This window comes from Acartia tonsa, chromosome 10 (assembly GCF_053477335.1).
Source record: "Acartia tonsa isolate MP-2025a chromosome 10, ASM5347733v1, whole genome shotgun sequence".
Lineage (NCBI taxonomy): Eukaryota > Metazoa > Arthropoda > Copepoda > Calanoida > Acartiidae > Acartia > Acartia tonsa.
The window spans coordinates 11,950,302-11,972,497 of NC_137269.1; the positions used below are offsets into that span (position 1 = coordinate 11,950,302).

The 22,196-nt window shown below is 34.1% G+C and overlaps 1 protein-coding gene and 1 long non-coding RNA gene across 2 annotated transcripts in view; both read left to right on the forward strand.

Annotated features, from left to right (window-relative positions):
- tank (EI24 domain-containing protein tank) overlaps positions 1-22,196 on the forward strand; it is a 228,697-nt gene that overhangs the window by 109,358 nt on the left and 97,143 nt on the right. The gene's annotated exons all lie outside the window — the stretch shown is intronic.
- Positions 19,802-22,146, forward strand: LOC145330523 (uncharacterized). Its single transcript, XR_013883447.1, has 4 exons — positions 19,802-19,899; positions 20,417-20,490; positions 21,145-21,233; positions 21,562-22,146. It is a non-coding gene; the product is annotated as an uncharacterized LOC145330523 (long non-coding RNA).

The following is a 22,196-nucleotide window of genomic DNA, read 5'->3' on the forward strand; positions in this document are numbered from 1 at the left end:
CAGCTTGAATATATTACTGACAGAGGGTACTGAACGGAGGAGAATATACGGTATCCCCAACCCCTCCCCCATCCTTTCCCTACCTCCGAGAGCTCGGAATAGAAGGGGGATGTTCCCTCAACAGCTGCTAAACCACCCCTTTTCTATTCCACTATATCCCTCTGAAGTATAATGTATGTATTATGTATATATATATTTTCATTGCTTACATCGGAAACACCGGTTGTGACTCTATTCCCCTTTCAAGCCCATTCTCCTCTCTCTCTCTCTCTCTCTCTCTCTCTCTTTTCTTTAATTCTCTCTTTTCTGCCTCTCTACTGGAGTGTTAACCCTCCCCCTCTCCTCCCCAGTAATTCTCTAGTCATGCACCCACTATGCTTTAACCCTACACTGAAATATAATCCGAGGGGGGGGGGGGGGGCTTAAAGTGTCAGGCACTGAAATCAATTGCCTTTCCTTTTAAAAGCTAAACATGATTCCTATTATGCACATAATACATTATATAATTATAACATAAACATGGGACATTTATGTTCATAATTAGCACAGCTACAAGCTAATATTATTTCATTGCAGCTTGAATAAAAAGTTGAGTAAACTGTCATACAAAATGTTTTGTAAAAATACTAACCACCATTGGCGCATATAGGTGTATGTGTGTGTTCATAATTGACGGTGTGGGAATAAAATACATCTACGGAGAGACGTCATGACGGACCTACGGACATAACTTAAGTATAAGGAAGCTGCACTATTTATATATATATCCCCCTTCGGAAACGAAAATACTTTCTTCACAAATATCGGAGGTAGGGTAGACGAGCGTAAAAAGATTACTTTACTTTTAGAAGCAGTAAATAGTGCCTAATAAAATGACGTCACACAATACAAATTTACACTAGTATATTTTACCCTTTTTCAATATAAATGTATACTGGCCTGTCATTGGTCATTTGTATTGTATAACGTCATATTTTATTAGGCACTATTTGCTGGTTCTTTCTTTTATATATGTATTATTTCACATTTAAAGTCATGATATCATCATGAATTAAAAGGATTTTAAAACTGTTTGTTTTGATTCTAAAGTATTAATAGCTGTTGAAAATAATAAACTAAAATTCACAGATAAAAAGTGAAATTATCAAAACTACCCCAGGCCACCCTGTATAAAGTTTCAAGCATGTGTAGTGATATAGATAAATAAAGGGACACTATTCTAATAGTTCATTAATATATTCGGAACTGATAGTAAAAAATCGGTATAGTTAAAAATGAGAGGAAACAAAATGCATAAAATGAATAATCTTATGTGAAGTAAAAATTTATGCTAAATTTAGATGAACAAAGAGTTATTATATAGTCAATCATGCCTTATAGTTAGGGGAAGCTACACTAGAAAAATCACACTTTATTATATAAAGTTTTGCTCAAATGTCCTTTTATGACATGAAATTAATATCCATCAGTCAATAATATACTTAAATAACTTTTCTTTGTTTCCAAACTTATGAGAACTAAAACTTTAATATAAATACATGTATTACTTATTCTTATTTATATAGGATTTTCATTAACACATGGAATAACAATTTAAAACAACAGGATCATGTTACTTGTCGATGCAGCGCTTATCACATGTTACTTGACGATGCAGCAAACTCATACATGTTACTTGTAAGTGCAGCAATATCACCCCTCCATTTCCTATAGAGATACTAATATGATTATAAATAGAAACAATTAAGATTAATTCGTTAGCTCAACATTTATTAGTAATGGTTTTGCATATATGCAAAAACATTATTAAATAATTAAACATGATATTGAATAGCAATCTGGTTGCACAAATTGTAAAATGCATTATCATTATAGCGATCCCTCCACATGTATTCATCCAAATAACTTTGCAAGAAGGTTCTGTGACAATTTCTCATTGCTTCAAGATGAAGGAAGTTGTTTGGGGTTTTGAAGTTCTTTAGAAATGACTAAAAAGCTTATTTTCAATAAAAATATAACTAACATTGTCTGCCCATCTCCTTTTTTTTATCTCCCTTTATCATGTTACTTGTAGATGCAGCTCTTATAAACATGTTACTTGTAAGTGCAGCGCTGCATCGACAAGTAACATGATCCAAACAACATCTATATTTCAAAATAAGGTTTTAAAGTCATTTTAGAATTTTGAAAAATTTGTTTGAATACGGACGTACGTTTTGGTTTTAAATAGGTAATAGCTTAGGTACTTCAATTGTCGAAAGTTTTACTTTGATTAGACAATTATATAAAGATTAGAAACTACTAATGTACAGATGAACTGCACTAACTGTGATTATAGAGAAGCTGTGCGCTTAGGGAAAATCTTAAAATAAGCATGAAAAGGACTAAATTCCCCCCCCCCCTCTCAAAAAAAAATACTCTTAAACCTTTCAAAATGGCTCAAAGCCCTGTGTTTTTATCAAGCGGGTTAAATTTGACATTTTAAACTCATAAATAATGTTTATTACACCACCCCCCCCCCCCTAAAAAAAACTTAGACGTCCATGGTGCATGATATGAGGAAAAAAAGCCCGCCACATACAGGATTAAAGTACGTAGAGAAGTTATTGCCCTCTCTGTTACATGGAAAGTTCATTGTTTCATACCTCTCAGAGGGACTTGGGAGGAGATGGAGAAAGAGAGAGAGAGAGAGTGAGAGAGAGAGAGAGAGAGAGAGAGAGAGAGAGAGAGAGAGAGAGAGAGAGAGAGGGGGGGGGGCAATGCTCTCAGAGTCACTACTAGAGTAAGAAGTTAAAAAACGAAGGTGGCATGTTATGGGAATGGGGGGGAGGTGTATATGAGGGTAAAGGACTGCATTTTTTTATTCAACTTTTTGTCATTTTCAATGTACAATTCTAAACACATCATTCTATTTTAATAAATTATTCTTTTTATATGCAAAACCTTAAAAACAAACAATCAATTATCATAAAGAATGTTAATTGAAGCCAGCTTTTTATATGAAAAAAAGATGTGAATAACGTAATATATAGTATATTATACTATAGGGGGCAACCACCTGACTTTGCGAAAAATTTCAGGGTGTTACAAAAAAGTGTTTGATTTTAAAAATTTGAACGAAATGTGCAGAGCATAAAATGAAACCTATATCTAAGACAACCCTACCCTCCTATTTTTTTCATTTGGGGGGCTTTCACCCTGTGTACCCCTATCTCTCCTGGGTACTTCCCCTGTAGAGCTCACCTCTCCTAAACTTAACCTAACCTCACGTTTTTTAAGTATTCAATTTTGGTCCAGATGCAATATGAGGTTAACCACCTGGAATAATCATTTTGAAAGTTATAAAGTCAATTCAATTTATGTTTTTTTTGTGAACCCCTTTTTAAAAAGTATAGGGGTTGATGGCATTTGTTGATTATATCAATATAAAAATATAGATATGTCAAGGATAACAACATCCATAAAAGCGAAGCCTAATAAATCCGGGAATAGGATAAAGTATCTTATGAAGAGTAACATGGATTTTTCAGTCGAAGAAAAAAAATTTGAAGTTCGAACAAATTGACGCCACGAATTTACATGACTTTCTGATTATGTTTATGGAGTTGCTACGCTTTCAAGAATAATCCCTATTGTCACAAGAATCCTCTAAATATTAGAAATTGATAGGAAAATATATAAATATTAACATGCCTAAAATTACAATCAAAACTATCCATTGCTTACTGACGGACGAACGCACGGATACGGATGAAGAAATAGCTTCGCCTGTAATATAATGATAATAATAATCTTATTTATTAACAAGAGCTGGTAATCAAATAATTTTTATCTTCATAGAAAGAAGATAAATATCTTCATGTAAAATAGGGTGTCTGTGTGTATGTCTGTTTGTTCCATAGGATCTCGATTTTTTAGCAAATTTGACAAGTCCCCCCCCCCCCCCCAAAGTTATCGCCTGGGAATAAAAATCTCGATATTTTTTGTTATGATTTTCTCAAAGGGCCCTAAAAGCTTCTAGGGAGTGCATCCGCTAGAATTACGAGAATAACTGCGTAGCTTTCATACAATATGTAATATTCAATAAAGATTAAATCTAATTCAAAAACCAATGGTTGTAGAGTTGCTGCGTTCATTCCTAAAGAATATCCTTAAGGGTTGTTAAATCTAATACAAAGTAACACTAATTTTTTGTGAACTTTATTTATATCTAAAGAAAGATTTATAGAGTAGTTTAATCAATCTCTATTTATAATTGTATTATTTTCTTTTTTCCAGTAAAAGAGTAAATATGACGATATAAAAGAATTATGTTGAACATCGGTCATTGACTTCTAGATGTAAGCTGGAGAATGTGAGTGGTTTCGTGAATTTACGGCCAAAATATATAATATAGGTTTCGTGAATTTACGGCTAAAAATATATAATGTAGGTTTCGTGATTTTTTTAGTAATAAAGCTAGTCTACAACTTAAATTTATCTTTCCATAAACAACACGATGTTCGTGACTTAGCTTCTATTTGAGATAAAATACTGAAAAGGTAATTATGAGCATCAAGTCTATAACAATCTATATCCGTTAATTATCTTAAAGTGTTAGTAAGAGTTGTGGGGAGAACGTGATTTGTTTTCATATTAGAGTAAAACACTCCAGTGAGAAGGGGTTAAATAACTGTATCTATCACAGCCAAGTAGCATGAAAACAATTTGGTAGCAGACGAAAAAGTTTATTGGAAAAAGGGAGGTAGGTAGTTTTCTGTATATATATGTACAATGTACAACTATTTATACTAAAGATCTGTTGTTTTCATTTTTTTTATAATAAACAATTAGCCTAAATTTTGAGGAAATTTTTCTAACAAATAAGCATATACTGTAAAACTTACTTTATCCTTCCATCTGTATGTTTATTATATAAATTTCTCTTCATAATTAACTTAAAATATGCAAATATGCACAGAAATGTATCAAGAAAGTGAATATCTTTCAGGGGATAGAAAAAAGCCAATACAATACAAATAGCCAATGGCCAATGAAAGGCCAGTATACATTTTAATTGACCAATGGTAAAATTAATACTGGCCTATCATTGGTCATTTGTATTATATAAGAGCTGGATCTTTAAATCGTTTTTATGGTGCGCTGAATCGGGGCGATTCAGAGGTGAACCGTAGGTGCGCTGGTGGTGAGCAACAGCGCACCTATAAAACATTGATTTTTAAAAGATTTTCGGCGCGATGTTTTTAAATCGCTTGCGCACTCACTAAAATATCGATCCGTGCTAGTACAACTTTATTACTTAAGGCGTGTCAGTAAGGAATTTTATATAAAATGCCGTGTCAGTATGGTATTTTATATAAAACATTAATATATAATTTATTTTAAAAATAACTATAAAAATGTTTTCTCGATATTAAAGTAATTAAAAAAATATCCATTTATTACATATGATTCACCCCGATTTGAACCGGCAATGCCACTCGGTGAGTGGCATTGGCGCGCCGGTACCGCGCCACTGCCCGATCCAAATCGCCCATGCAAATTCGATTTAAAGATTGGTATTTAATAATTTGATGGTGCGCTGAATGAATCGCCCCGGTTTAAATCACTTATAAACGATTTAAAGATCAAGCTAAGGTAATTTTTTATAGGCACTATAAGCTGTTTCCCAAATGTTGTCACACTCTGATTGTTTATGTTTACGCTTCGATTTTATGAATAATATCATCATTGCTTTAGATAAAACTAGCGGCTACGCCCCCTAGAGGCCTCTAGTGGCACTTTGAATGTTTTTTTTTTATTTAAAATATCTAATTAGAGAAATAATTGGTTTATGTTTCGTTTAAGTCTCTTTTTCGGGAGGGGTAATTTTTTTCTATGGGCGATTTCTCTTGGGAGGGTGGTGGTACCCTCCCCCAAAATAGTTATAAACCTTCCCGGGACCTATGAGAAGCTACCCTGTTAAGGAGAACCCGATCGGTTCAGCGGTTAGCGAGATCCTTCGGTACAAACACACAAACACACAGACAAACACACAGACATCCTGTTACTTTAGTATAAGGATAACTTCTGTCTTATAACAATAACGAAAAATGTATAGGTAACGTAAAAAATTCAGCAAATTTCCTACAATAACTTTATGCATTCCAGAGCAGCAAAGACTGACCGACCGCCAGAGCAAATGATTTATTAAGTAATCTTTAATAGTAGCAGAGAAAAAAAAACATAGTTCTGAATTTTCCCTTGAGTATTACAGACAGACTGACGGACCAGGTAAGTCATAAAGATACTCAGAGGTTAGCAGATTCATCACATAAATCCCTTGATATTTAAATATATTCAAGTAATAATTATTTCTTTAAAATATTTTATCTCCTCCATTGTACAGACGAACCCAGAGAAGTATATACGTGCTTGTTAAGCATTTGTATAAGTAATCTTTCCAAAAAAATAACCAGTCTTTATGAACAGCAGTTTTCTCCTTATAGTTTATTTGTACGGACAGACAGGCGAATATATATCGAATTATATTCTAGCTTAGCTTCTAAAAAAAGCTAAGGAAGAAATATGGGGGGGAAAAATAAAAATAAAAATTAATCTGATTAAAATGACCGTAGGGACGTTTTCAAAATTCTACATTACTCTAACAGAACTAATTCTATGTTTTAAATAGATCTGATGATTCTATCATTCCTAAATTAACAATAAGAGCTTTCTGTTTAGGACTGTTTAGGATTGATCGATCTTAAACGTAGAAAAGCTTTGTAGCAATGGATATAGAGAATATACGTGGATATTATGACAGGAGAAAAATTTTCGTTAATTTAGGTTGCTAGCATGAAACCCATATATTGGTTAGTTGATGGAGGAGAGGGAATGGGATAAGGAGGGATGAATTAAAGTATCTTCATTTTGGCCCGCTGCGAATTTCACGTTTATTAAATAAATATCTGGTGTAAAATCAAAGTAATAATATATCCATTTGTGTAACAGTTTAAAGTCATTTTAAAAGTTTTTTTTATAACTGTCAAAAGATAATTTAGAAATAATGTGCCTGTGTATTCTGTAAATTCAGTGCACCTATCCTACTAAACCACTCAGAAAGACTGAAGGTTAAAATCCAAAATTTTATATAGTTATAGGGTTTTACCACTGACGTTTTAAGTCTTTAACGTGTATTATCATACGTCTGAATTCTAAAGAGATCCTGAAGGCATTTTTTGTTTGGCTTCTTCTTAATTATTAATAATGAATAGATCTTTTATTTTGGTTTATTTTTATGAATTATCTTTTCCTGTTTTCGTAGTCGAACAAGGATGACAACATCCATAAAAGCGAAGCACTGAAACGGTAGGACAAACGGACACTAACACTTGTATAGTTTCAGAACTGAATAATCCTAATATAAATGTATAAGAGTCAAAGCAAAATTGTGAGTAAATTTGTTAAAAAACTGCTTGATACAGGATAATGTTTATGGACATACTTACATTTTTAGGACTTGATTATAGAGTTGCTTCGTTTATTACATTATACTTTGTTGTCCCAGGAATCAATATACTAAAAATCAGATCAATCGGATAATTAGATCACATAAAAATTTGATGTTAAAAAAGTAAAAAAATCATCATGTTTAAAATGGACGTACGGACATTTTGGTAATGATTATAGAGTTGCTACGCTTTCTAAATCGTACCTAACTGCTAAAGGAATCACCATGCAAAATTTGAAATCGATAGGACAATTCTAACATGCCTAAATTAACGAAAAAAGCTATCCGTTACGGACGGACGTACGGACGGACGGACGGACCGACCCTAATTGTAGAAAAGCTTCGCTTTTAAAAAGTGATGACAACATCAAAAAAAAGCGAAGCTCTAAATTCAACAAACGAACATAAGCAAAGTAGCGTATAAACTTGTTGCAAAAACTGTGAAAATACGGGATTATGTTTAAAGACATACTTACATTTTATGACCATATTTTAGAGATGCTTCGCTTAAGATATTGTACCTTGTTGTCCTAGGAAGTATCGTTCCAAAGATAATATAAATATGAAATTATATTCAAAAAAGTTAAAGTTTAGACTTTTTGGTCTCGCTAACTGCTGAACCGATATGGTTCTCCTTTACAGTAAAGATTTTTATAGGTCCTGGGTTGGTTTATAACTGTTTTATGGGAGGGTACCTTCACCCTAAAATTAGTTTACTAGTTTTTTAGTATACTCTTTAAAACTAAATGTAAAGTGAAGGGTCGACTTATCCCTACTCCACATATACAAGTGCCCCCTAGAGGCCTCTAGGGGCGTAGCCTCCAGTGTAATATAAAATAGTATTGATCACAGCTAAATACGTCAGTTTCTACCACATATGTACATTTAAGGATAAGAGTTTTATAATCTGGCATGGTAATTAGACATTATAATTTCAAACGAATATACGTAGGTAAAATCTTTCTTTATGGCCCTTTCCACAAAAAAAAACGTTAAATGATCTTTAGCTAAATGACGATTTTAAAAAAATAAAGTATTTCTAGTATGCCTTCAAAACCGATTAATATCCGCTGAATTAGGAACCGTTTCTCAGCCATACTAAAAAATCATGTATAGCTTCGTATTACAGACAATTTTCCACGTTAATAAAATACAAAACTGATTTAATCTTATAATTTTTATTATAATATCTGCAGAAACCTGTCTATAATGCGATGCTATAAATTACTATTAAACAATAAGGATAACAACATCCATAAAAGCGAAGCTCTAAAACAAGGAATGAATGGCAAACTCTTGTAGAGTGTCAGAACCATAGACCTCCAAGGTGGGGGGTAATGGAGCGATTACCCCCACCCCCCATTTAAAATTTACCCCTACCCTGGGGGTGCCGTAGGCACCCCCAATCTTTTAGGAGGGGGTGCCCCCCCAAACAATTTACCCCCCCCCCAAAATAAAAAATCCCTAATAAAAAAATTTTACCCCACCAAATACGAATTACCCCCCTCCTTAAAATTTTTTATCCCCCCCCCCAAAAAAAAAAGCTTGGACGTCTATGGTCAGAACTTAATTAGCAGAACATCAATTTCTAAGTCTAAACGAAATTGTACATAATTTTGTTGCAAAATCGCGTAAATATAGGATACAGTAAAAAGGACATACTTTCCTTTCTGGGATTTGATTATAGAGATGCCTCGCTCATAATACTGTACGTTGTTGCCCAAATATGAAAAGAATATTTGTGTCATACAAAAAATGTTGTCAAAATGTTAAGAAACGGGCATATTTTAAATGGACGTAGGGACTTTCTTGTAACGATTAGATAGTTGCTACGCTCTTTAAATTGTACCTTACTGTTGGAATCATAATGCAAAGTTTTAAATAGAAAAATTCTATGATGTATATTTTGATAAGTGGGGGGTTTTTAATGCAACCATCTCGTAATCAATGTATAAATGAGTAATCCTTGGTAGGTATATTTTCCCTAAATCGAACAAAAAGTTGAAAACGGCTGGCGGCTCGTCCGTTTAGCCATTTTTGGGCCATTTTAATTCAAATCCATCACGAAACCTATCTCCACATAATATTCTTTTCCGCTCTAAAACGTTTTCAAACGGTTCTAGCCGGTAGTTGCTTGTACTAGAAATCTAAAAAAAATGTTTTTTTGTATCATTTCACATGATTTGAAGCAAAAATATGTTTCAAAAAGTTGATTCCTACTTAATTTATGACAGATTTGCCCTAAAATAGCCTAAAAACGGCTCAACGGCTGAGCCGTTAGCCGTTACTTTTTCAACTTTTTGTTTGATTTAGGGAAAATAGACCTACCAAGGATTACTCATGCAAAATTTCAGATCAAATTTCGAATTCTAAGTGCCATTTATACATTGATTACGAGATGGTTGCATTAACCCCCCCCCCTTATTTCATACCAAAAAAATCGTCAAAAAAGTTAAAAATCAGACGTACGGAATTTCTTGTAAAGATTATAGAGTTGCTACGCTTTATAATTCGTACCTAACTGTTATAAGAATCATCATGTAAAGTGAAATCGATAGAACAATTCTAACATGTCTAAATTAACTAAAAGAGTTAACCGTTACGGACGGACCAACACTAATTATAGAAAAGCCTCGCTTTCACAAATTGAAGCTTTCCCACATTTACAGGTCATAATTCTGGGCATAAATTGTTAAATGGTCCTATCGTTTTCAAACTATGATGATAAATTCTGTAAGAGTAAAATTGAGGTGCAATTTAGAAGACATAGAAACTCTAAAATCTTTAAAAATCTTCCATTTTAAACAAATTGATATCTGTGTGCAAGATGCAAGAGTTAGAGTAAAATGTAAATAGCCCCTAGGAAAATCCCACCAAATTTTTGTTACTTAAAAAAACTAGCAGCTGCACTCCTAGCATCTATGGGTTCTGTATTCAAAGGGGCTGAAAATGAAATAGCCTAAAACTATTACGGGACCTATGTGAAGATTACCTAAAATTGAGACAGAGAACCCAATCAGTATTGTAGTTGTTGATATCTTAGGCATTACACAAAAAAAAACCTTACTGCTTTAGATCATTGGATAAGATATACAATAGTCATGATAAACAATAAATATCTTCTTCCACTTGTAAACACTTTGAGAATCACCAAACCTTTTAATTATAGAAATGAATAAAAAGTTTTATAAAATATTATATACAGGGTGCGCCACATAAATCCGGACTTTTTTAAAACGGCCATAGCGCCAAAACTACTTGACTAATCAGGACGTTTGACCCCACTATAAAAAGCTTAGGTAATGACCTTTTTGCCCATTGAAATCTTTGGACGATGGAGGACGTGTACGCCGAGCTGGCCGCGCATATTTTTAACAAGGCAGATTCGAATTGCGCAGAAAAATTACCGTGGATTTATGACTTGCGCCTATTAATTCTGACCTTAGCCTATCTGTAGGTGAGATGGACTAATGAAACTTGCTGGAGACACTATCAGATACCTAGTGAAAACACTAGAAAAGACTAGAGCCCTCTATCCGAGCTGACTTGGCTGTAGTACTCCGACAAAGTGGATCGTGGTAGATTTTAAGATGTCAAAAACGTCAAAAATCTTGAAAAATTCTCGGTTCTTGACTTCAGGGGCCCATATGGAACCTTGAAACTCGTTTTAGACTATGTATTGCGCTTATAACCCTATCTTAATCTTCGTGCCATTTTTTAAAAGTTATAAAACGTTGTTCTAGCTTAACTGTGGCCCAAATGAGAGCCGCCGTGTCAAAGGGTAGCTTTAAAGATAGGTTAATTTGGATCCTGCTGTTACTCACTCCTTAAGGAGATGTGGCCTCCCAGCAGCCCCGATCTTAATCCAATGGACTTCTGAGCCTGGAGCGCCATTAAAGCAGGAACCAATAGACGCGCCCATACCAAAAAGACCTCTCTCATAGCTCCTATCATGGAGAACTTCGCCTGATTGAACAGGGACATGGTGACCAGGGTCGGCGGGCGGTTCAGGGGGCGGGTATAGGCGGTGATTGAGGCTGGCGGCGATTTAATTAAATAATCTAATAGTCATATACCTAGGTTGCTTCCCAGTTTTTAAAATTCAATAAAATCTTTAAAATTGACGATTTTATGTTTATTTTTTTTTAAATAAGAAAAAGATCGGATTTATGTGGTGCACCCTGTATATGAAATTATTGTATGAAATATAGCAATATGAGTTTATTGTTTATACCCAGTAAGGTCTTGTGAAGGTTTGAGCTGACTTGTCAACAGTTTTCAGGGCAGTTTCTTGTTGATTGAAACCTTCCTGGGAAATGTAATTAAATTATTAGAACCAAGCTTCGATAATGTTTCTTTAATAAATTGATACTTGACTATCAGATAACCTTGTGGAAATTTATAAAATTTGCTCTAGCGGATATGCCACTAGATGAATTTAGGGGCACCTAACAGAAAAGCGGTGTACAGGAAAAATAATTAGGTTAAGAGGTTATCAAGATCCTATGGTAAGAAAACTAACAGACATACAGGCACTGATCCTGTTACTTTTTTGCAAGGGTGGACAATAGACTATAAAAGTTTTAAAGATTTTTAATCAATATAATAGATTTGAAATCTGCATAAAATTTTAAGGATTTTTTATAAAATTAGTTTTTTATATAATTCTTTATTTAAAGGCGCAAATACAAATTAAGTTAAATAATTTTGAGATCTGTGATTGGTGGACTGAAAACTATCTGCGCTCTGATTGGAGAAGCTTAAGTGACGTACATCATTCAACCAATTAGAGCGTAGGTAGTTTCCAATCCAGCTATCCTATTGGTCAAAATTTATTAACTTAAATCGTATTAGCGCCTTTGAATAAAGAATTATATAAAAAACGAATTTTATAAAAAATCCTTAAAATTTTATGCAGATTTCAAATCTATTATATTGATTAAAAATCTTTAAAACTTTTATAGTCTAGTGGACAAGGTCGTCAAATATCAATAGTAGAATTAAATTAAATCGCGCTCCTCAAAGGACCTTTGGCACCTCTACACTGGGGGGTATAGTTTTAATTAATTAAGATTTTGGGGTTGCATAGCCGCCTCGCCCTTTTGTACGTCCTTGTATCTGGAATAATATCAGAATGGATATAGATTACGTGGATATTGTGAGAGTTTCATGTATATCATGAAAAAATGTTTCTCCCAGCTGACTAATGTAACGATACCTACCCCCCCCCCCTCCCGCCCTTATGACTTTACCCCATCCACTATCCTGACCATGAAGGAACGTATTGACCAATGTCTGATGATTTTTTAAGCAACCTAAATTCAGGGGAAAAATACCCTTTCACAATATGCATGATTCCATGTATTCTAAATCCATTAATCCTATCCTTTTATATAAAGTAGTAAGCTTATTTTGTCTGTAGTGAAGGATCTATCTCGCTAACCGCTGAACCGTTTTCGTTCTTCTCATAGAGAAAAAAATAAAAGAGAGGAATCGAAGCAACTAAAAGATGAAAATAGGCAGTGGGCCTAGAGGCCTACTCAGCGCTGTTGCCGCGCTAAAATTTATTGCTATTCCACTACTTTTCAAATGAGAGGATTAAAAATTGTTAAAAAAAATATTTTTTTTACTTTTTACTATTTCCATATTTAGGGCAAGAATATTAGATTAGATATTTTCGTTTTAATGTTTTAATTAAAAATTACATAGAATTTTATTTTTATTTTAAAAAATTTGTTCATGAAAGATGAATCCTTCTATTTCTAAAAAGGGGGAATTTTTTTTCATAATGAACATTCAGCTGATTCTGACCGCCCACGGCTGTTTGCTAAATATCGCTTTTCTTTTTATTCACATTATTATTTATGATTGACTTACAAAAAGCCCTAGGCGGTTTTTGATTTTCGTCTGCTTCTAAATTTAGGGATGGGGAAGTAGTATTTTACCATGAAAAAGGGGTGAGTATTCATCCTCTTATCCTTTTTCCTTATGGTTCTTCTCTACAGTGAAGTTCTTATAAATACAGGGAAAGGTTTTTCTCGTATTCATTCGAATCCGGTGGATAGGAACCGGTTCTCATCCATACGAAAAAACTATGTCTAGCATCGTATTATATCCAGCTTTCTACGAATATAGAAATGTACAATCATAAGATTAAAACTAGTTTTTTTAGACGGTGACTTCGTCACCTCGGGGCTAAAAAAACTAGTTTTAATCTCATAATTGTACATTCTATATCCGCGGAAAGCCGTTTATAATACGATGCGAGAAATAACTATTAACTATTTTGGGGGAGGGTGTCGATACCCTCCAAATAAAAATGTCCCCTCCCCCCAAATAAAAAAATTCTTTCCTTTTTAAAACTCAAATTGAAAATTAAGTGGGGAGCATTTTTCCCCCTCTCACCTTAAGTGCCTCAAGGGGCTTCTGATACTTATAAGAAAATATAAATTATTAGATATCCAATAATAATGCTGGTATTTTGACAAGGAAAAGGTTCTTTTAAGTGGCAATTTCAGAAAAATATAAAATCAATTGATTGTTTATCGTTGAATTAAGAGAGAGAGAGAGAGAGAGAGTGAAAAGGCTAAATAATGTATAATGATATTAATCAATAATGTATGTAGAGCAACTAATCTAAAGAGGACAAACTTAATCATTTTACTGTGAAAAATTTATAATAGCAAAAAGGACGATTACAGTGCAGCATTTAACATTTATATAGAAAATTAACCAATCACAGACCAAATTTAGTTTCGACCAATAGGAGAAGAGTGTGTTTGACCAATCAGGTAGCAAGCATTAAAGGACAATGGTGTCCAATTGCAGTGAAGGGGGTTAAAAACATAAAAGCAAAATATGCAATTCAACCATTGAGAAAACAAAAAGTTAGCAAATAGAATAGAAAAGAAAAGACTTAAAGTAAGATGCAAATCAGAGGAACATACTGACGGACATTACTCCTAGAGTATCCGCGCTGGGAAAAATTATTACAGATTTTGGTTGTTTAATACAAACACTACACATAGAGATGCGAGACAGAAATAAAACATGTAATGAGCAATGGATTTATTATTACTTGGATCTTTCTTGCACCATATTATCATTTAGTCTAATAAAGAGTACTTTGTAGCAGGCTACAATAACGATCTTCCCCATCTCCTCCCTTAACATCCCCTACCCTTCTTCTGGATTAATGAATTGACTAATAAATGAGGACAATTTTTCCTTGTCATAATATCCACGTATATTCTACATCCACTAATGAACATTATTCTAATTAAACATGAATATAATGGTGCTAATATATATATAAGAAGGACATTTTGGCAGAGATACAGTAAGTGGACAATGAATGATAAATTAATCTTTTCCCGTTTCATGTGTATTCTGATGACAATAGGACATAAAAATACTTAAAATAGAATTAACCCGCGATCGTGGCTTAACACGTAGCGCATCCGCTCGTCGCCGGGGAGGTGATAGGTTCCTACTGCTGCAATGTCAGGTGCGCGACATAAATTGTAAGAGTAGGTGGAATGCCTTGGCCAATAAACAGGCGCAACTCACTACCATGTACAGTTAGGACTTCTCAGACAAAGGTGTTGCAAAGGGTTGGTTGTCTGATGGGTATTACTTAACCTAATATCCTTGGGTGTTAGAGTATCGCAGCCCATTTCTCTGGAATCTCTAAATGATCACTTAAATCGAAGGAGAATCCCACCCTTACGAGGTAACATAGATTTATATTTTACTTAATCATCAATAAGGTTAGGTTAAGGTGTGTGTGTACGGTTTGAGTAGGGTTGATTATGTTAACCCAACGGGGGACTGCCATTTACACATCCAGCAAATTTACAGTGGATGTGTTTTCGCCAGTGCAATGGATGTATTTATGACAAACTGAATTTTTACTGTATAAATGACAGTAAAATCGATTCTCATGCCATAAATACATCCAACACTGGCAAAAATACATCCAATAGTTTTAAACATATGTCAAAAATACATCTGACACTGGCATTTACACATCCATACGTTTTCAATTATATGTCATAAATACATCCAACACTGGCATTTATACATCCATACGTATGGCTAGGTAACCACAAGGTTTAGCCTCCCTGCAGGAGCTTTAGTTCAGCTTGTGGATGTAATCCAGGATTCTACTATAGAAAGATGTCTGTCTGTCAGTTCATCTGTCCGTAAGGAACAAAATCTCGATAACCGCTGAACAGGTTACATTCAGCTTTAATGTACATACCTACTGGTCATACTATGGGTGTAGCTTATATTCATGGGGAAGGACACGCCCTTGAGGCGAACCTCTACGAGGCTAGGGGCGAAGTATGTAAAATAATCTGTTTCCATCATTAAAGGTTTAATAAGAGATTATTGTCTTTTTATAATGAATATCAAAAAGTAGAGGAATCTATAACAAGGATGAAATTATCCATGAAAGCAAATATAATTCATTTAGCTTTATAAAAATTTATATTTTTTTTCAGTAGTGAAACTACTCGCCAAGTGATCTTGTTATTTCCCTTTCTCTTTCTCTTCTTCTCTCTCTCTCTCTCTCTCTCTCTCTCTCTCTTCTCTTCCTTTTTATCCTTTCTCTCTCTCTCGCATGTGTTTATGTGTTGTTTAATTACAAGTCAGGTTTTAATTCAATAGAACTTTTCTTCTTTTGGAAAGCCTCATTTCCTCTTTCCTCTCAAAAAAAAGGTCCTTGGTTATATATGAACAGTAAAATTAAAATCTGTTGAAAAGGTTCGCTTTTTTAAAAAAAGAGCAAAAGAGAAAGAGATAGTTTAAGAGCAGGAACGTTTTAAGAGAGAGGGAGAAAGAGAGAGAGAGAGAGAGAGAGAGAGAGAGAGAGAGAGAGAGAGAGAGAGAAGAGAGAGAGAGAGAGAGAGAGAGAGAGAGAGAGAGAGAGAGAGAGAGAGAGAGAGAGACAGGTAAAGAGAAATAAAATGTGTTATTATTGTGTTATATACATATAGAATATTGTATATAGTCTTTCATGACATTTAGTGTAGTGAATCATAGTGACATTTTGTCCTCACTTTATTCATTAGTTAAACTCTAGCTTTGTCTATATAATAGAGAATATTGATTAAACAAGCATTTTTTAAGGCAAAGCTTTTCTAAAATAGTCATAAAAATTTAGTTTTGTCCACATTAACATCAAGAATTTTTGAACCATATTTCGACATGTCAATTTTGTTATTATAGTTATTTATCGCACCATATTAAAGACTGCTCTTCGCGAATATTAAATGAAAAATTATAAAGCACTGAGTGGCTGAAGGCCTATGCTAACAAAGCTGGTATTAATTTCATGATTTTATTTTTTTTATGGGAAAATTTTGTAATACGATTTTACACATAATTTTTTTAGTTCAAGAAATTTAGATACATATGACCCAAAATTTCTAAATTTTTTATAATTATTACATCTAGATATCGGAGGTGTGCAGAAGGGGGGCGTAAAAGAAAAAAAATCCGCCCCTCACGCTCCAATTCAGGGAACTTTTGAATAAGTAGTTGGACACTTAGGGGGGTTCCACCCTCAGATGCACTTGACATTGACTGTCGAGCGCCAAATCTATTAGAAATCAAGGAGGCCATTAAAAGTTTGAAAAATAACAAGGCCGCTGGACCTGATAACATCCCAGCTGAGGTCATAAAAGCAGACCTAGATACGTCTGCTGAGGCATTCCTACCTTTGATCACAAAGATATGGAATGATGAGTTATGCCCAGAGGACTGGAAGAATGGACATATCTCAATACTAGCCAAAAAAGGAGACTTGACCCAATGTGGAAACTACAGAGGGATAATGCTCCTTTCAGTACCTGGCCGTATCCTTAGTAAGATTCTTCTTAATAGAATAAAGAAGAAGGTTAATGAAAAGCTAAGACCTAATCAGGCTGGATTTAGACCAAACCGTTCCACTATTGATCAGATAACCTCTCTAAGAATCATCATAGAGCAATCCAAGGAATGGAACTCTGAGCTTTTTGTAAACTTCATTGACTACAAAAAAGCATTTGATTCTTTAGACAGAAGATCTCTCTGGAAAATCTGCCGACACTATGGCATTCCAGAAAAGATAATCAATATCATTAAAGCTATCTATCATAAAGGAGGTGGAAATGTAATGTATAAAGGTAAACTATCAACCTTTTTTGAGATTGTAACAGGCGTCAGACAAGGATGCCTTCTTTCTCCCTTCCTTTTCCTCCTTGCCATTGACTGGATCATGAAGAACTGTGAAAGTAATGATGGCATTCGCTGGGAGCTATTTGGCAATCCCAAATATTTAGGAGATCTGGACTTTGCTGATGATATTGCTTTGTTAACAAGCAATAGAAGTCAAATGCAAAGAAGGACTAACAGGATAGCTGAAACCTCCAAGAAAATTGGACTAGAAATAAATGTTCCTAAAACCAAAATACTCAGATTAAATGCAAATTCCCAAGAACCAATTACTATTGGAGACCAAATTCTTGAGGATGTAGATTGTTTTGAGTATCTTGGAAGTAAAATTGATGAAGCTGGAGGCACTTTAACAGATGTTAAAGCTAGAATTAACAAATCTAGGACAGCCTTTGCCAGCCTGAACAAAATTTGGAATTCCAACAACATCTCCATAAAGACTAAGTTAAGACTGTTCAAGTCAAATGTTCTCTCTGTTTTGCGGTATGGGGCTGAAACTTGGTTTCTAAACACAGCAGTGGTCTCCAAGCTACAGACATATGTCAATAAATGTCTCAGGAGAATCCACAAGATCTTTTGGCCAAATAAGATCACAAATGCTGAGCTTCTAGAGCGCAGTGATATGTCAGACATTAAACTGACAATAAAACAGAGAAAATGGAGATGGTTGGGGCACACTCTAAGGAAAGGGCATGATGATATAACCAATCAAGCCTTGACTTGGAACCCCCACATAGGAAAGAGGAAACCAGGTAGACCAAAAACAACCTGGAGGAGGGAACTCTTAAGTGAACTGAAAGATAAGAAAATTCCATCTTTCAGCACTGCCTCAAAACGTGCCCAAACAAAGGAAGATTGGAGAACCATTGTGCATGGCCTACGTTCTGCCGAGAACTAAAAGGCAATGATGATGATGACCCACCCCCCTAACACTAAAATATACTCCTCTTGTTGTCTGTATTGCATCGACATAGAAAAACCCTTTGCACAACACAGTTAGAAATCATAAATTTGTAAATGCTTTTCTCGTATTCATTCGAAAGCGATTAATATCCGGTGGATTAGAACCGGTTCTCAGCCATACTGAAAAATTATGTCTAGCATCGTATTTTACAGTTTTCTATGAATATAAAAACTGGTTTTAATCTTAGAATTGTACATCTTATATCCACGGAAAGATGTTTATAATACGATGCGCGAAATAACTATTCTTTAACTAAACATTTTTTTACTTTATGATAAACTAGCGGCTTCGCCCCTAGCCTCTAGAGGCTTTTCCACAGGACCAGTATGTATATTCCCTAAAAAATAGAGCTCATTCGGTTTAGTGGTTACCGAGATCTTAAGCTTTAGACAAACTGACAGACGGATCGGACAGACAAACATCATTCTACTTTGTATTATAGATAAAATTGGATTCATTTTGTAAATATGACTTTATTTTTGTTTTATATATGTACATATTTCATAACCACCCCAAGGCTTTATTAAAAAGTACATCAAGCCAAAAAGCTGAAGGGTAGAGGGTAAAAGAAGGGGGGTTGTTGGTCACTGCTAAAAAGTGGTTAAAAATGGTTCATTGTTCATAAAAAAGTTGTATATTCCAGTTTTAAAAAACCCACCACCACGTATTTTTTCAAACAATAGTCATAAATACTGTATCATTAAGCTTGGTCAGTTAATAAATAGAAGTTATAAAAAGTGATATTTCAATAAATGTGAATGTGTCTTTAAAAGATTCCAATAGCCATTAAGATCAAAAATAACATTTGATATCTATAATACAAAGTAGAATTATGTCTGTCCGTCCGTCCGTCTGTCCGTCCGTCCGTCTAAAGTGTTAGACTGTCTTTAATGAAGGATCTTGCTAACCGCTGAACCAAAAAAATTCTCCTTGACAGTGTAGCTTTAATAAATGTTTTGTGGGAGGGTACGACCATCCCCAAGATAATTCGCCCCTAGAAAGAATGCCCCCCCCCCCCTCCCAATTTTTTTTTTAAATTTATCTTTTTAAACTTTAATTTTAAGTGGGGAATTGATCTATATACCCCTCCCCCCAATCGAACACAAGTGCTCCTAGGCCTCTAGGGGCGTAGCCGCTAGTAAAATATAAAGTAATAATGATTTCAGATATTTAAAATAAGAATAAGAATGACTGAGGAGAGAAGTAAAAACTACGATTATAGGTAACCATAATAGTTATCTAAAGCATCGTATTATAGACAGATTTCCGCAGATAGTGAAATGAAAATTTATAAGATTAATTCCACTCTTGTATAATAATAACCTAAATGTCTAAAGATAAGACAAAAAAGAAAGGCAAAATAAGAAATATAAAGACACAAAAAAATGCATCTGTACGATAGGATATTTTTAATACTAATGTCAGAAAAAAAATTGTAAATCAGACCAAAAACATTACAAATATTTGAAAGATGTTGAAAATAAAAGCGGCTTAAAAAGCTTTCTAAAGCAATGCATGTTTTATACTTAAATATGCCCCCTTTCCGTTAGTAACAGATGGGCATAACCTAACTACTAGGAATCACCATGACAAGTTTGTAATCAAGAGGACAATTCTTTCTTGCCTAAATTAACGATAAGAGCTATTCGTTTCTAACGGTCGGACGGACGTACGGATGGACGGGTCGGTCGAACCTAATCATAAAAAATCCCTTATAAATTAAAACTTATATTTTCAAGTGATTTACCCGCCTATCAAATCCAAACCCCCGAGGAAATTGTCCAAGAAAATATTAGAATATGTGCTCTCATAGGTAAGGTATATCATATTCACCAAGGCCGGGGGGAAGGGGCCATTGGGCTGTTTATTACACTTGTCCCCAAAGTTTTATAATAAGGTTTTCTTTTTTATTGATTCGTTAGATTAATAACCTTGGGGAGTTTTATCGAATTTTTATTGGTTGGTTTATTAAGTTGAGTATCTATTTGTTTCAACCACTACTTGTAGTCTACAGAGGGGGTAATTTTGTTTATCATTATAAGAGATGTGCGTCAATTTATCGCCCATTGTCTTATCCCTTTATATCCCTGATATTCACACATATTGCGTGTTGAATTATTGGGAGGGGGAGGGGGGGAAAAGACATCCCCCTGGACCTGGTGCACCCCCCCCCCCTGTATAAAAGTAGCAGGATCTATATGTGTATGTATGTTTCGAAGGATCTCTTCAACCATTGAACCATTATAGTTCTTCCTAACAATTAACTTCTTGTTCTTGGAAGGTTCACAACTATTTTGGGGGAGGGGGATACCAACAGTAACACCCTAAAAATTAAAAGGGGGATGACTCTTAACCCAATGGGTTTTATTTTACTTTTTCTTTTTGAAACTAAACTTAAAAATAGGGGGGATGGTCGGATTCATCCCCCCACCACCTCAAGTAGCCTCTAGTACGTATTCTATTTCAGTTTGCATAGTATTGTTTTCAATAACAGTGACAGTTTTCAAGATATTTATGTTTGATATTGCCATTTATCCTACAGTTTTTGGTTTTCAGGTAAGCTACGTTTTAAGTAGCGAAGCTACTCTATAATTTACGTTGTCTGTCTGTCCGTAGGTCAATAACGTGTTGCGGAAAATATGATTTTCTCAGCTGCTATTCAAGAGTTTTTTGTGAAGATTTCCTATACCATTGAGCATGCATTCGTTATGTAATTTACTTTGTTCATCGGTCTTTCAGTCTTACTACAAAGTATAAATTATGAAAATATGTGAGAAAAATTTTGTTACTTTTTGTATCCAATATATTATATTCTTAATTTTGACAGATGCTCTTTATATCTCCTGAAATAAAAATAATACTTAAATTTGTATTGTGCTTTTAGAATTCTACAGCGGAAGCCGACATTTTGAATCAAATCCAAGCGAATTTAACCAGCACTCAAACTGTAGTTACTGATTAAAATTATTTATGTATGTTAATCTAATAGAATATTTATCTAAACAGGGACTAAAATATCAATAAGTAGCGCAGTAAACCACAAGATGCTAGCAAACCTGGCAGGGTCATTCAGTTTGAGAAATTTTGAAATTAAACAAAACATTTTATGTGACTAAAATACAGGTCTTTAAGTCAATTTTATTTTCCAGGTATGATCCTCCAGTTCTTAAAATGGATATTGTGACCGTAAATTTTTAGCTACTTCAAATTTCAAACTAAAGCGTATCTAACATGTCTACATGAAATATAAAAATTTATGAAAATCCGCCTCAATTTTCACGTTAAAGCACCACAATAAAAAAAACATGTCCTAAACCTAGAATAGAACAGCTGCGCTGCTGATAAAAATATTAAGACAAAATGGCTGTGAAGAAGTTTAAATAAAAATTTGAGGGTATTTAAATTTTTCAAATGTTATATCAATGCAGAAATTAATCTAATTTAATGTTAAATAAATATTTATTTTAAATACGTGTCATTTATTATTCAATATATTCTTCTATTGTTTCGTTTTTTTTA